The 16,164-nt window shown below is 43.3% G+C and overlaps 1 pseudogene; it reads left to right on the top strand.

Annotated features, from left to right (window-relative positions):
• The window catches only part of LOC140210655 (deoxynucleoside triphosphate triphosphohydrolase SAMHD1-like), a 90,924-nt pseudogene that overhangs the window by 20,878 nt on the left and 53,882 nt on the right, over positions 1 to 16,164 (top strand).

The following is a 16,164-nucleotide window of genomic DNA, read 5'->3' as shown; positions in this document are numbered from 1 at the left end:
TTGAACACCACTAGTCACCAGCAGCCAACCAGAAAAGCCTCACTTTATTCCCACTCTTTGCCTCCACCCAATCAGCCACTGCTTTATGCATGCTAGAATTTTCCCTGTAATACTATCGGCAGCCTCATGTGTGCCATCTTGTCAAAGGCCTTCAGAAAATCCAATTATACATCAACAGCTGGTTGTGGATTACAGGAGTGGAGATGGGCTAACCCTTATTGACATCAATGGATCTGGGGTTGAGAGGATAACCAGCTTCAAGTTCCTTGGCATCCACATCACCGAGGACCTCACGTGGTCTGTACACACCAGCTGTGTGGTGTAAAAGGCACAACCGCGACTCTTTCACCTCAGACGGTTGAGGAAGTTTGATATGGGTCCCCAGATCCTAAAAACTTTCTACAGGGGCACAATTGAGAGCATCCTGACTGGCTGCATCACTGCCTGGTATGGGAACTGTACCTCCCCTAATCGCAGGACTCTGCAGAGAGTGGTGCGGACAGCCCAGCACATCTGTAGTTGTGAACTTCCCATGATTCAGGACATTTACAAGGACTGGTGTGTAAAAAGGGCCCTTAGGGTCACTGGGGACCCACGTCATCCCAACCACAATCTATTCCAGCTGCTACCATCCAGGAAACAGTACAGCAGCATAAAACCCAGTACCAACAGGCTCCAGGACAGATTCTTCCACCAGGCCATCAGACTGATGAACTCACGTAGATTTGAGTGTACTCTATATTACATTGAATGTTCTATTTATTACAAATTATTATAAATTACTATGATTGCACATGACACATTTAGATGGAGAAGTAACATAAAGATTTTTACTTCATGTGTATGTGAAGAAAGTCAATTCAATTCAATTCAACTCTCCTTTGTCTATCCTGCTTGTTATTTCTTCAAAGAATTCTAACAGATTTGTCAGACAAGATTTTCCCTTGAGGAAACCAAGCCAACTACAGCCTATTTTATCACATGCCTCCAACTACCCCAAAGCCACATCCTTAAGGATCGACTCCAACATCTTCCCATCAATTGAAATACCATTACTAATGCCTCCCCAATCTCTTCAGTCATCTCTTTCAAAACCCTGTGGTGCTCACCATCTGGTCCATGTGACCAGAAGTACAAACTGCAGTGATTAAATCTTGTCCAAAATCCAGAGGCCCGGCACTATCCTCCAATAGTTTTGATGGAGAAAGACCATTTTGAAGACAGGAATTTCCTTAGAGAGAGAGAGAGGCTGGTAGATCGTGCTGAACACCTGCTTGCCTTCCATTCTCACCTCGATGATTTCTCAGTGTTTTAATCTGCAATATTGTTGAGAAATGGAGCCGACCTTGGGCTTGTGCCCATCTCCAGGCTTCTTGGCCTTGAGGCCACACATTTCGCTTGAAGCCTCGCGGAATCCTCTCAGAGACGGCAAAGCACCGGATCACCTAATAGGCCCAAAAACACTCCACCAAAATATAGGATACAGACTCCAACAGTGGCAGAAACACGTTTCAAAAAAAGAGAAGACTTAAGAGAAGTGAAAGAAGTAGTTATGAGAAACATCTGGAGGATCTAGCCCTTGATTACATTGATGTACTTTTGGATTTGACAGGCTCTACTTTGAGCGTTTCCAAAAGAATGCCTGCTTCCTGTAATGAAGAAAGATTTCTTTATCAGCAGCTTTATTGTCTCTCTGATGACTTTGATGACAGTCAGAACAGTGTCACATTACTTTAATCTGGCTATCTTATTGGTTAACTGGGATCAATAGAGTTTCTGTTAACTCAGTATGGTCTGAGAAGACCATGACTTATTTTTAGACTGGTCTCTTTTTGTCTCAAAGCTTCTCCTTCTTTTTCTTTGCTCTTGTAACACTCAATAAAACAGCCATAAGCAATAATTCTTATGCCTTATTCTTGACTTCTAAAGAACTGTTCAATCGCAGAAACTTCAGGGTCCAACATAGCAAGAAAATTTCGATGAAACACGGGCAGCGGAAAGAAAGGTGGAATCCTCATCTCTGTGCTCAACTGTACTTGAAGCTTCACGGGACACATATTTATTGGTCCATTAGTTCATCAACGTACTCGTGCACCATTGTTCACTCACCCTTTGTCACTTGTTAAAGTGGTGTGTGTCACTTCTGTCTCTGATGCTCTCTCGCTTGACTCAGCATGGGTGGATATTTCAGTTGTATTGGCAATCATACCAAGAGGGAAAACCTATTGTTGTCTTTGCATTCAGTACAAAACTCCTGAGCTGACCCTTCCCTGCTCTGCCAATGTGCTCAGTTTCGCAACACTACTGATTTCTCATAACTGCCCCAAGCCCAGCCCTGTGTTCGTCTTTGTTCTGTTCACAAAATATTTACGCTCAGACCTCTGCATGACGAAGAAAGGTTTCTTCTGCTCTCTGACTGTTAATTAGGTCCACAAATATTCATTAATTTTAGATATCCAAGATATTTATCAGGAGCGCAGCATATATATTCCTCCCATCCTTCCAAGAAACTCTTTGACCACCTACCATCAGGCAGGAGGTGTCATATTGACATTGACTGTTGGATGGGAAACTGCTTCTTCCACCAGTCTGTCAGACTCCTGACCTCCCTGTCACCACCCAGACCACATCACGTACGAAGCACCAGTAGTGTTATATTTTTGGCATGTGTCATAAATACACCTTATTAATTGTTAATTTATTTGTGCTAATATTACCTTATGTGTTGCGTGTGAGTTATACGTACTGTGTTGAGCACCTTGGTCTGGATTCGGTGGTAGACTTGTCTATGGTCGAAGGACAATAAATCTGAACTTGAACTTGATGCTGCCTGACCTGCTGAGTTCCTCTGACTATTAATTTGCAATCCTGCACTCACAGAGCTCATTACCATAGCTACGTGTTCGTTCTATTTCTTATGGCACGCTATCATGGAAAACATTTTCCTGTTCTGCCTCATTCCTATATGGGTTTAAATTGGAAGCCCTTTAAACACAAGCAGGAATGAAGTTTGTCTTGTAAGTAGTTCTCAGTGTTTACCTTGACAACTTTTACTGGTTGCAACATCAACCAGTTCTTAAGTTGGTTTTGTCATGTGCTTTCCACACTTTCAGCATACCTTGCTATTAGTCATATTTGTTTAGGCATTTACTGTTAGTTCTGATAATTGGAAACAGACTACCATCTTCTCAAAAAAGGTCTTTTATCCCCGTTCCGGTATCAGTTCCTGAAGGGAAGCTGGACTTGGGACAGGATGTTAAAGGTTTTCTATCGCCATGGCCACTTCACAATCTGTGGATGTGTGGTGGACAAATCGTTGAAATTATCGAACTAGTAGAAATTATGCTTTAAGTGTTGCTAACCTTTACTCATGAGAATTTCATCTATCGTTTGGAATCCCTGAGTAGACCTCAAATGATAATGGCCACACTGCACAGGCAATTGACAAAGGTCTTGCAGGGTAAGCATCACTTCACCTATCCTTACCACCCACAATCTACTAATGAAGTTGAAAGTCAGAATGGAACCCTGAAAGACAAGTTGACTAAACTGTTGGAGGAAACTGGATTGAAGTGGCCAGCGGGGCTTCCACTGGCTCTCATCAGAATGCACTGTGCTCCAAACTGCGTAACAGGCCTAAATCCATGTGTGATAGTACCATGTTCTTACCAGTTGCTTCTCCCCTCTGGGTTAAGCACATGACCTCCATACCATGAGTGAAAGCATGTTGCTGCATTGTGTGACACTGATACAAACCATTAAAGGTTTCCCATCAATAGGTACTTGAAGTCCAGGAGATCGTGCTCGCTAGAGAGTGTCAGACCTACCAGGAAGGAGAGGGGGTGCTGGTGAGATCCTGCCAACGAAAGAATTGTCTCAAGTCTCGGTGGGAAGACCCATTTCAAGTGATGTTAACTAGATATATTGCTCTGAAGGTCTAAACGAAGCTGATATGGATCCACACATCATACGTCAAGCCAGTGGTACCACCAAACCAAGAAGCCATTTGCCAGAAAAACCTGATGACAAGTACTGACTATCTGAATTGTTTGATTATTACTGCTTCCAATAATCTTTGTATATTCAGTGTTTCTGCTTCCTGCCTAAGCACAGATGATATTAACAAACTTCACTTTTCTTTGTCTAGGGTATCACTGTGCCACATATCAACTGGTGAGGTTGTTGGGTGTGCTCTCGAGGGCCTATATACATTGAAAAGGTGGGTTGCCAATGAATATATCCCTGAATTGTACTGATTTTGATTCTGTATACTTCTTTGATAAGAAGACTAGAGCTGTGAAGGGAGTATGAGACTGCACTGTGCACAGAAATGACTCTTGCCAATGTAAATCCACAGTTAAGAGATGAAAGACATTTTGGGCTTTTGTGAATTTCATGGATGTGGGGAATTGGAAGGACAGAACTAATTCTGTGATTGACTTGCAACTAGGAAACCTGGGGTCCCCACTAATAATTCCTGATGGGTATTAACGTTGGACAACCACTCCCCACTCCATCCTTTCCCAGATTCACATGGAAGTTCATTTAGTTGCTTTGGCAAAGCATGTGGGAGAAAGAAGAATGTGCAGATTGGCCAACACAAGAATGTTGTGGGTGGTCTGAATAATAACAGGTCAGGTTTGTAGACAATGCAAGTACATTGTGGTATACAATCAATCACTGAGGAGCTGGTAATGTCTCTGTTTATGCTGTCCATGACCCTGTTGACATTTAGTGGAGACCTGAAGTTATTATCACTCCCCGTGCCCGATCCCAAATCGTCTCGGTGAATTCAATTCTATTGTGTAAATATGAGTAAATATGAGAAGAGGGAGGGGGTGGGGGAGAGGAGGAGGGGGAGAGGGATGAGGAGGGAGGCGGAGGGAGGGGGGAGTGGGATGGGGAAGGGGAGGAGGAGGGGGAGGGGAGGGGGAGGGGCGGGGATGGGGATGGGGATGGATTCTGCCATTCTGTTTGCACAATTTATTGTGGGAAGTGGGAGGGTATTATCTCTGGTGGGGCACAGGATGTAATACTGCAAAAAATGCCCATTTGGGGTATTTCAGTGTAGTATGAACATATAAGTTTTCTGTAATTGTCACTTCACTCCTTTTCCTTATATTTTTTCTTCATTTCAGAATCACTTTCTTGCAGAGAGTCACAGTCAAGATGAAGAAACACAGTAGAATCAATGAAAATCTGCATACAGCAAAGGCTGACAAACAACCTGTGCGAAAAAGACAACAAGTACTGCAACTACACAAAAGAAAACAAAACAATAATAGTAAATGTCGAGAGCACGAGTAAGAGTCTTTGAAAGGGAGTCCATAGGTTTTGGAATCAGTTCAGAGGTAGGGTGAGTGAAGTTATCCAACACTGAACTGAAAATATAACCTCGGGACTCACTTTGAGGAGTCTTTGCTGGTCAATGAATCTCATGAGAATGGCATATAGGGACTTTGAAAATAAATTTACTTTGATTTGAATTTACTTTGGATAGTGGACATTTGACTTTGGGTCACATGGCTCTGTCAGCCCTGTTTAAGATGAGCGAAGTTATATGATCATTGTAAAAATGTACCTTCAACAGGGTTTCGTGCCCAAATGTTGATTTTACTTTTTTCCATAGATGTTGCCTGGCCCGCTGGGTTCCTCTGGCATTTTGTGTGTGTTGCTTGGATTTTCAGTATCAGCAGATTTTCTCTTGTTTCGTATATAGTCATTTACCCTTTAATTGGGGTTTCTTTGTCAACAGTGCAATATTTTAATGTTTTGCCTGTTTCTTGAATCTTATGGAATACAGTTAATGACTGTGGAATATCAATAGAGTTGCGTTTAATCTGATCACTATCTTATTGTGTGTAACTTTGTTGGTACAGTTCTTGTGTTGTAGCAGTGATGACAGAGTCATTTAACACAATCAGTCAGATTAAGTGAATTACTTCTAAAGACGGTGAACTGGACTGTTTCACCCCCTGAGGTTTCTGGATCTCTGGAACTTTTTACCTGGAGACCTGTGGAATTGGCCATTCAATAGATTCAAGGCTCAGATAGATTTTGGCCTCAGGGTGGAAAGTGAAGGGGCTGAGGCCAAAATCGGATCAATCATGAGGTTTGAGGGTCCAAATGGACTACTCCTGTTCCAATTACTACTGACCACAAGAGTACAGTCCAACAAGAAACTGTCATCATTCAAGGAAACACTCAAGTTTATTCTCTTGTAAACATCATGAATGTTGTTGCTTTGTGACAGCAGTACAGTGGAATTTGGTTCTCATGACTACGTGCTGTGCTCCCAGTCATGTGACAGGCCTATCCGTGAATGAGAAAGTATTGGGATGCCTCATGCTCTTACCAGTTGCTCCTCCCCTCTGGGTTAAACAGATGACATCCATACCATGAGTGAAAACATGTTGCTGTATTGTGTGGCTCTGATACACACTCAAAGGTTTTCATTAACAGGTATTGAAGGCCAGAAGATTGTACTGGCTTTAGAGAGTCACACCTACCAGCCCGGAGATGGGATACTGGTGAGATCGAACTGACGAAACCATTGCCTTGAGCCTTGGTGGAAAGGCCCATTTTAAGTACAGCTAACTAGGTACATTGCTCTGAAGGTGCAAGTGAAGCCGATGAGGATCCACACATCACACATTAAGAAAACAGTGTCACAAAGCAGAGAACCAATGGCCAGAAAACCCTTTTTGACAAGGACTGACTAACTAAACTTTTTGATTACTGCTTGTGATAAGTTTAGTGTATTCTAAGCATCATGACACTAACACACTTGTCAGTTTAGTTTTCACAGATTAATGTGTTATCATCTAACCAGAGAGGTTGTTGGTTGTGCTTCATAGGCCTCCATACATTGAGAAGGTGGGTTGCTATTGAATATACTCCTGAAATGTACAGAGTTTGATTCTGTTTTCTACTTTGATAACCAGACCAGAGTTGTAAAGGGCGTATGAAACTGCACTGTGCACAGAAATGACTTTTGTAAATGAAAATGCTTTGAAGGATGGTATCAACCTTCTTAGAACACATTGCATAAATCCCCAGCCCTGAGGTTGAGGAGCAGAGTGAAGTCTTCTACTGCAACCAGGTGAGCTGGGACTTGATTTGAGTAACAGGAGGAGCAATGTCTATATCACTCATGACTCTCCAAATCACATTAGTGATACTTATCTCCTTCATTCTAAAATGGGACCTTCAGCTTCAACCAATGATGTGGAATGGTGTTGTTATCTGGCCTACACAGTACCCTATTTGTACCACCTGCCTAGACTTTCTGTACATCCATACACGCAAGACTGCGATCTAATTGAATGTGAACATTAGGAAGGGATAGTCCAGTTCTTATTGGGTGGTCAGCAGTGGAATTTTTGGTTAAACCAAAGGAGTGGAGGGGTGTTGTTAACTGGCCTATGTAGACCATTTATATACCATCTGCCAAGACTCTTTCTACATACAACCGAATTGAATATGGACCTCAGGAGTGGGAAGGCACAGGCAATGTTAGAGATCTAGAAGATGAAAAGGCTAACAGGAAGGAGCTTAAGAAGGAAATTAGGAGAGCCATAAGGGGCCATGAGAAGGTCTTGGTGGGCAGGATTAAGGAAAACCCCAAGGCATTCTACAAGTATGTGAAGAGCAAGAGGATAAGACGTGAAAGAATAGGACCTATCAAGTGTGACAGTGGGAATGTGTGTATGGAACCGGAGGAATTAGCAGAGGTACTTAATGAATACTTTACTTCAGTATTCACTTTAGAAAAGGATCTGGGTGATATAGTGATGACTTGCATCAGACTGAAAAGCTTGAGCATGTAGATATTACGAAAGAGGATGTGATGGAGCTTTTGGTAAGCATCAAGTTGGATAAGTCACGGGGACTGGATGAGATGTACCCAAGGCTACTGTGGGAGGCAAGGGAGGAGATTGCTGAGCCTCTGGCGATAATCTTTACATCATCAATGAGGACGGGAGAGGTTAGGAGAATTGGAGGTTTGCAGATGTTGTTCCCTTATTCAAGCAAGGGAGTACTGATAGCCCAGGAAATTATAGACCAGTGAGTCTTACTTCAGTGGTTGGTAAGTTGATGGAGAAGATCCTGAGAGGCAGGATCTATCAACATTTGGAGAGGTATAATATCATTAGGAATAGTCAGTATGGCTTTGTCAGGGGCAGGTTGTGCCTTACGAGCCTGAGTGAATTTTTTGAGGATGTGACTAAACACATTGATGAAGGAAGAGCAGTAGATGTAGTGCATATGGATTTCAGCAAGGCATTTGATAAGGTACCCCATGCAAGGCTTTTTGAGAGAGTAAGGAGGCATGGGATCCAAAGGGACATTGCTTTGTAGATCCAGAACTGGCTAGCCCACAGAACACAAAGAGTGGTTGTAGATGGATCATATCCTGCATGGAGGTCGGTGACCAGTGGTGTGCCTCAGGGATCTGTTATGGGACCCTTACTCTTCATGATTTTTATAAATGACCTGGATGAGGAAGTGGAGGGGTGGGTTAGCAAGTTTGATGATGACACAAAGGTTGGGTGTGTTGTGAATAGTGTGGAGGGTTGTCAGAGGTTACAGCCGAACATTGATAGGATGCAAAACTGGGCTGAGAAGTGGCAGATGAAGTTCAACCCAGATAAGTGTGAAGTGGTTCATTTTGGTAGGTCAAATATGATGGCAGGATATAGTATTAATGGTAAGACTCTTGGCAGTGTGGAGGATCAGAGGGATCTTCGAGTCCGAGTCCATAGGACGCTCAAAGCAGCTGTGCAGGTTGACTCTGTGGTTAAGAAGCCATACGGTATATTGGCCTTCATCATTCGTGGAATTGAATTTAAGAGCCAAGAGGTAATACTGAGGCTATATAGGACCCTGGTCAGACCCCACTTGGAGTACTGTGCTCAGTTCTGGTCACCTCACTACAGAAAGAATGTGGAAGCCATAGAAAGGGTGCAGAGGAGATTACAAAGATGTTGCCTGGACTGGAGAGCATGCCTGATGAGAATAGCTTGAGTGAACACGGCCTTTTCTCCTTGGAGCGATGGATGATGAGGGGTGACCTGACAGAGGTGTATAAGATGATAAGAGGCATTGATCGTGTGGATAGTCAGAGGTTTTTTCCCCAGGGCTGAAATGGCTGCCACAAGAGGACACAGGTTTAAGGTGCTGGGGAGGAGGTACAGAGGAGATGTCAGGTGTATATTCCTGGATTTAATTGCTTCAGGTGTGATAGAATCGGAGGGACAAGAAGGGGAGGTGTTGCACTGCTTGTCAGAGAAAATATTACAGCGGTGCTCTGGCAGGATAGATTAGAGGACTCATCTAGGGAGGCTAATTGGGTGGAATTGAAGAATGGGAAAGGTGTAGTAACTCTTATGGGGGTGTATTATAGACCACCAAATGGGGAGCGTGAATTGGAGGAGCAAATTTGTAAGGAGATAGCAGATATTTGTAGTAAGCACAAAGTTGTGATTGTGGGAGATTTTAATTTTCCACACATAGACTGGGAAGCCCATACTGTAAAAGGGCTGGATGGTTTGGAGTTTGTAAAATGTGTGCAGGATAGTCTTTGGCAGCAATACATAAAGGTACCAACTAGAGAAGGGGCAGTGTTGGATCTCCTGTTAGGGAATGAGATAGGTCAGGTGACGGAGGTTTGTGTTGGGGAGCACTTCGGGTCTAGTGATCACAATGCTATTAGTTTCAATATAATTATGGAGAAAGATAGGTCTGGACCCAGGGTTGAGATTTTTGATTGAAGAAGGGCTAACTTTGAGGAGATGCGAAAGGATTTAGAAGGAGTGAATTGGGACAATTTGTTTATGGGAAGAATGTAATAGAGAAATAGAAGTCATTTAAAGGTGAAATTTTGAGAGTACAGAATCTTTATGTTCCTGTTAGGTTGAAAGGAGAGGTTAAAAGTTTGAGAGAGCCATGGTTTTCAAGGGATATTGGAAACTTGGTTCAGAAAAAGAGAGATACCTACAAATGATTAAGAAATGATACAATGTTTCTCCAGAGTGATATCACAGAAAACAGGACAAACCAAAGACTAACACTGACAGATCCACATAATTATACCATATAGTTACAGCATTGCAAAGCAATACCATAATTTGATGAAGAACAGTCCACAGGCACAGTAAAAAAAGTCTCAAAGTCCCCGAGTCGATCGACTTCCGAGTCCCCGATAGCAGCAGCAAAAGGGAGAAACTCTCTGCCATAAACCTCCAGGCACTGTCAACTTCCCGATACCTTGGAAGCAGCCGACCACGGCCGACCCTGAGTCCATCCGTCCGAAAACTCCAAGCTTCTGAGCAGCCTCTCCGATACAGCCTCCCGAATGCCATCCTCTGCCGAGCGCCTTCGACCTCTCCCCGGCCACTGAAACACGCAAAACCGAGGATTTCGAGGCCTTCAGCTCCAGAGATTCCGATTACCACGCAGTAGCAGCAGTAGCAAAGCAGACATTTCAGAAATTTTCCAGATGTTCTGCTTTGCACTCACGTCTGTCTCCATCAAATCAGAATTGTGCACGGTCCCCTACTTGACAGATAACAGATATTCATCACTGAAGAGGCCGCGCGCACTGTCCTCGCACTGCCATCTTCTCCCGATAAATATAGGCAGCATGGAGTAAATGAGGTGCTTGAGAAATATGAAGAATGTAAAAAGAATCTTAAGAAATAAATTAGAAAAGCTAAAAGAAGATATGAGGTTGCTTTGGCAAGTAAAGTGAAAATAAGTCCCAAGGGATTTTACCGTTATGTTAATAGCAAAAGGATAGTGAGGGATAAAGTTGGTCCCGAAGAGAATCAGAGTGGACAGCTATGTGTGGAGCCAAAAGAGATGGGGGAAATTCTGAACAATTTCTTTTCTTCGGTATTCACTAAGGAGAAGGATATTGAATTGTGTGAGATAAAGGAAACAGGAAGGGAAGTTATGGAAACTTTGATGATTAAAGAAGAGGAAGTACTGGAGCTTTTAAGGAATATAAAAGTGGATAATTCTCCGGGTCCTGACAGGATCATCCCTAGGATCTTGAGGGAAGTTAGTGTGGAAATAGCAGGGGCTCTGACAGAAATATTTCAAATGTCATTAGAAACGGGGATGGTGCCGGAAGATTGGCATATTGCTCATGTTGTTCCATTGCTTAAAAAGAGTTCTAAGAGTAAACCTAGCAATTATCGGCCTGTGAGTTTGACGTCAGTGGTGGGTAAATTGATGGAAAGTATTCTTAGAGATGGTATATATAATTATCTGGATAGACAGGGTCTGATTAGGAACAGTCAACATGGATTTGTGCATGGAAGGTCATGTGTGACAAATCTTATTGAATTTTTTGAAGAGGTTACTAGGAAAGCTGACGAGGGTAAAGCGGTGGATGTTGTCTATATGGACTTCAGTAAGGCCTTTGACAAGGTCCCACACGGAAGGTTGGTTAGGAAGGTTCAATCGTTAGGTATTAATATTGGAATAGTAAAATGGATTCAGTAGTGGCTGGATGGGAGACACCAGAGAGTGGTGGTGGATAACTGTTTGTCAGATTGGAGGCCGGTGACTAGTGGTGTGCTTCAGGGATCTGTACTGGGTCCAATGTTATTTGTCATATACATTAATGATCTGGACGATGGGGTGGTAAATTGGATGAGTAAGTATGCAGATGATACTAAGATAGGTGAAGTTGTGGATAATGAAGTAGGTTTTCAAAGCTTGCAGAGAGATTTAGGCCAGTTAGAAGAGTGGGCTGAAGGATGGCAGATGGAGTTTAATGCTGATAAATGTGAGGTGCTACATTTTGGTAGGACTAATCAAAATAGGACATACATGGTAAATGGTAGGGCATTGAAGAATGCAGTAGAACAGAGGGATTTAGGAATAATGGTGCATAGCTCCCTGAAGGTGGAATCTCATATGGATAGGGTGGTGAAGAAAGCTTCTGGTTCGCTGGCCTTTATAAATCAGAGCATTGAGTATAGGAGTTGGGATGTAATGTTGAAATTGTACAAGGCATTGGTGAGGCCAAATTTGGAGTACTGTGTACAGTTTTGGTCACCGAATTATAGGAAAGATGTCAACAAAATAGAGGGAGTAAAGAGAAGATTTACTAGAATGTTACCTGGGTTTCATCACCTGAGTTACAGAGAAAGGTTGAACAAGTTGGGTCTTTATTCTTTGGAATGTAGAAGGTTGAGGGGGGACTTGACAGAGGTATTTAAAATTATGAGGGGGATAGATAGAGTTGACGTGGATAGGCTTTTTCCATTGAGAATGGGGGAGATTCAAACAAGAGGACATGAGTTGAGAGTTAAAGGGCAAATGTTTAGGGGTAACATGAGGGGAAACTTCTTTATTCAGAGAGTGGTAGCTGTGTGGAATGAGCTTCCAGCAGAAGTGGTTGAGGCAGGTTCGATGTTGTCGTTTAAAGTTAAATTGGACAGCTATATGGACAGGAAAGGAATGGAGGGTTATGGGCTGAGTGCAGGTCGGTGGGACTAGGTGAGAGTAAGAGTTCGGCACAGACTAGAAGGGCTGAGATGGCCTGTTTCTGTGCTGCAATTGTTATATGGTTATATGGTAAGTTTTTTACTCAGCGAGTGGTGAGTGCGTGGAATGGGCTGCCGGCAATGGTGGTGGAGGCGGATACCATAGGGTCTTTTAAGAGACTTTTGGATAGGTACATGGAGCTTAACAAAATAGAGGGCTATAGGTAAGCCTAGTAATCTCTAAGGTTGGGACATGTTCAGCACAACTTTGTGGGCCAAAGGGCCTGTATTGTGCTGTAGGTTTTTTATGTATCTAATAATCCTCATCGAGCAGTCAGGAACGAAAGGGTGAGCAGCTTCAAATTCCATAAGACCATAAGACATAGGAGCAGAATTGGGCCAATCAGCCCATGGGTCCACTCCGCCATTTCATCATGGCTGACCTGGACCCCATCCACCCCATACACCTTCCTCCTCACCATATCCCTTCATGCCCGACCAATCAGGAATCCATCAAATTTTGTTTTAAATATACCCACGGACTTGGCCTCCACTGCAGCCTGTGGCAGAGCATTCAACAGATTCACCACACTTGGGGTAAAATACTTGTTCCTTACTTCTGTTCTTAAAGGTCGCCCCTCAGTTTTGAGGCTGTGCCCTCTAGTTCTGGATACCTCCACCACAGGAAACATCCTCTCCATATCCACCTTATTTAGTCCTTTCACCACACGATAGATTTCCACGAGATTCCCACACATTCTTCTAAGTTGCAGTAAGTATAGGCCCAAAGTTGCCAAATGCTCCTCGTATGTAAACCCTTTCATTCCCACATTCATCCTTGTGAACCTCCTGCGGACTCTCTCCAATACATCCTTTCTGAGATATTGGGCCCAAAACTGTTGACAGTACTCCAAGTGTGAACTGACTGGTATCTTAGGAAGCTTCAACTTTATCTCCTTGTTTTTATATTCGCTTCCCGATGAAATAAATGCCAGCATTGCAACATTGCCAACCAGCCGTAGGGTCACCATGAGTCAATGGTGACTTGATGGTACTTAACAAAAACAACAAATATGGAACCCATGAATCCTCAAGTGCAGATAAACAAGGAGATGAGGATTCCACCTTTCTCCCTGCTGCCTCACACTTCAGAGAAATATTCTTGGCTGTGTTGCGATGCAAAGGTTCTTCAGAAGTCAAGAACGGGGCATAAAATTTGTTGCTCATGGCTGTTTTATTGTATATTACAAGAGGAAAGAAGAAGTGTCAAGAGAAACAGAAGAAGGAGAGAAGACTAAAAATTAGTCATGGTCTTCTCATACCAGACGGAGATAACAGAAATTTCATTGGTAACAGTTAGCCATTAAGATTGCCAGATTTAACCAATGTGACACCCGCTACTAAAACTGGGAAGTTTCTAGAAAAATGTTGAGGCAGCTGTACTGTAATTACTGGAAAATTAGTTGAACTATTACATATATATTGGTGATTACATCAAAAATTAACCAAGCATAGTAAAGTTAAACTACAAGAAATATCAAGTTAAATAACTATTCTACAGTTTAATCCAACAACTCTCTCTGCTGTGAAGCTTCATTCCTCCTGTCAGTTCATTAATGCCCCACCCACCCCTCCCCAAATGACTACAGGTTTCACAAGTCACACCCTTTGTCAGATAGGACAGGGTTGTGCCAACTTTTCATCTGAGAGTGTACAGAGAATTGAAAGTGAAACCATTATTCAGACTGCAGAGAGTTGAAAGTGAAAACATTATTCAGCAGGAATCATTCCTTCCCTCAGACCACTGAGCAAAGTACGTGTTTTAGAAAGGATACCTGTACCCTGTCAATTAGGAATAGCATGGAGAACAGGTCTTTGCAAACAATCAGAACGAGGAATTCAAGCTAGTCTGGTAATTCATCCCTTAACGCTCCTCTCTTTTTCCATTCCCAATGCTGGTTCCCATCTCTCTCAAATAACGTCTCCACTAACTGTTCTGGCACTCTGGTTCCTGTCCCCCTGCAACTCTAGTTTACACCCCGCTCCCCTCCCACCGTGCAGCACGAGCAAACTTTCCCACTTGGATATTCATCCCCCTCCAGTTCAAGTGCAAACCATCCCTTCTGTACAGGTCTTACCTTTCCTGGAAGAGAGCCCAATGATCCAAAAATCTTACGCCCTCCCTCCTACACCAACTTCTAGCCACACATTAAATTGTAATATCTTCTTTTTTGTCCTCATGAGAACTTTACATGGGTAGCAATCCTGAGATCACAACCCTGGAGGTCCTGCCCTTTAATGTAGCACCCTACTCCCTGGACTCACTTTGCAGAACCTTTTCACTCTTCCTGCCCGTGTCATTTCTACTTCCTGGACGATGACCTCTGACTGTTCACCCTCTCACGTAAGAATGCTGAGGACTCAATCTGAGATGTCCTGGGCCCTGGCACCCCGGAGGCAACATATCATTCTTGTCTACAAGATCTCCTTTCTTGTCCCCTAACTAACAACTTGCCTATCACCACAGTCACCTCTTTGCTCCCCCCTTCCCTTCTGAGTCACAGAGCCAGACTCAGGGGCCAGAGACCTGACCGCTGTGAATTTCCTCTGCTAGGTAATAGCCCCCATCCCCCTCAACAGTATCCAAAGTGATATACTTATTGTTGAGGGAAATGGCCACAAGGGTACTCTGCACTGGCTGGTTAACACCTTTCCACTTCCTGACAGTCACCCAGTTTCCTGTGACCTGCACCTTGGGTGTAACCACGTTTCCATATGTCCCAACTATCACCCGTCAGCATCCCGATTGATCTGGAGTTCACCCAGTTCCAGCTCCAACTCCTTAAAGCGGCATGTTAGAAGCTGCAGTTGGATGCACTTCTCACAGATGCAGTTGTCAGGGACACGGGACGTCTCCCGTCTTCCCACGTCCCACAAGTGGAGCATTCAACTATCCTGCTTGGCATCCCTACTGTACCTACAGCTTTTCACTTTCTCTCGCTCAAGTCTCTCCTCATTGATGCCTCAAAGAGTTAAAGGCTCAAAATCCCCACTCTAACACTGTCCACTCCAACAATGGCCGCTCCACTTGCCCTGCCTTCTTTTAGTTTGTTCTTGATAATCAATCCCAATCATCAATCGGCCACTGCTCAAAACACCAAACTGCCACGAGTCGATGCCTTATATACTCACTCAGCAAACCTGTGTGAGTTACATCACGTCACACTTCCAATCTACAATTGGCTGCTGATCAAGATACCAAACTGCTGCGAGTCGATGCCTTACTCCATAAGACTGGAAGGCCATAAGACATAAGAGCAGAAATATGCCATTTGGCCCATTGAGTCTGCTCCATCATTTGATAATGGCTTATTTATTATCCTTCTCAACACCATTCTCTTTCCTTCTCCCTGGACACCCTCAATGATCAAGAATTTATAAACCTCTGCATTAAATATACCCAATGACTTGGGCTCCACAGACATCTGTAATGAATTCTACAGATTTGCTGCCCTCTGGCTAAACAAATTCTTCTTCATCTTTGTCCTAAAGCGACATCCCACTATCCTGAGGCTGTGAACTCTGTTCCAATTCCTGCTAGTTGTGATATTTGCTTTAATATCTTGCCTGAGAGCACTCTGTACAGTGATGGCCCACACAGCAG

The sequence above is a fragment of the Mobula birostris genome, chromosome 2 (genome assembly GCF_030028105.1).
Source record: "Mobula birostris isolate sMobBir1 chromosome 2, sMobBir1.hap1, whole genome shotgun sequence".
NCBI classification, from domain to species: Eukaryota; Metazoa; Chordata; class Chondrichthyes; order Myliobatiformes; family Myliobatidae; genus Mobula; species Mobula birostris.
Note: the sequence above shows the minus strand (reverse complement) of the source record. Positions and strands in the feature narration are given on the sequence as shown.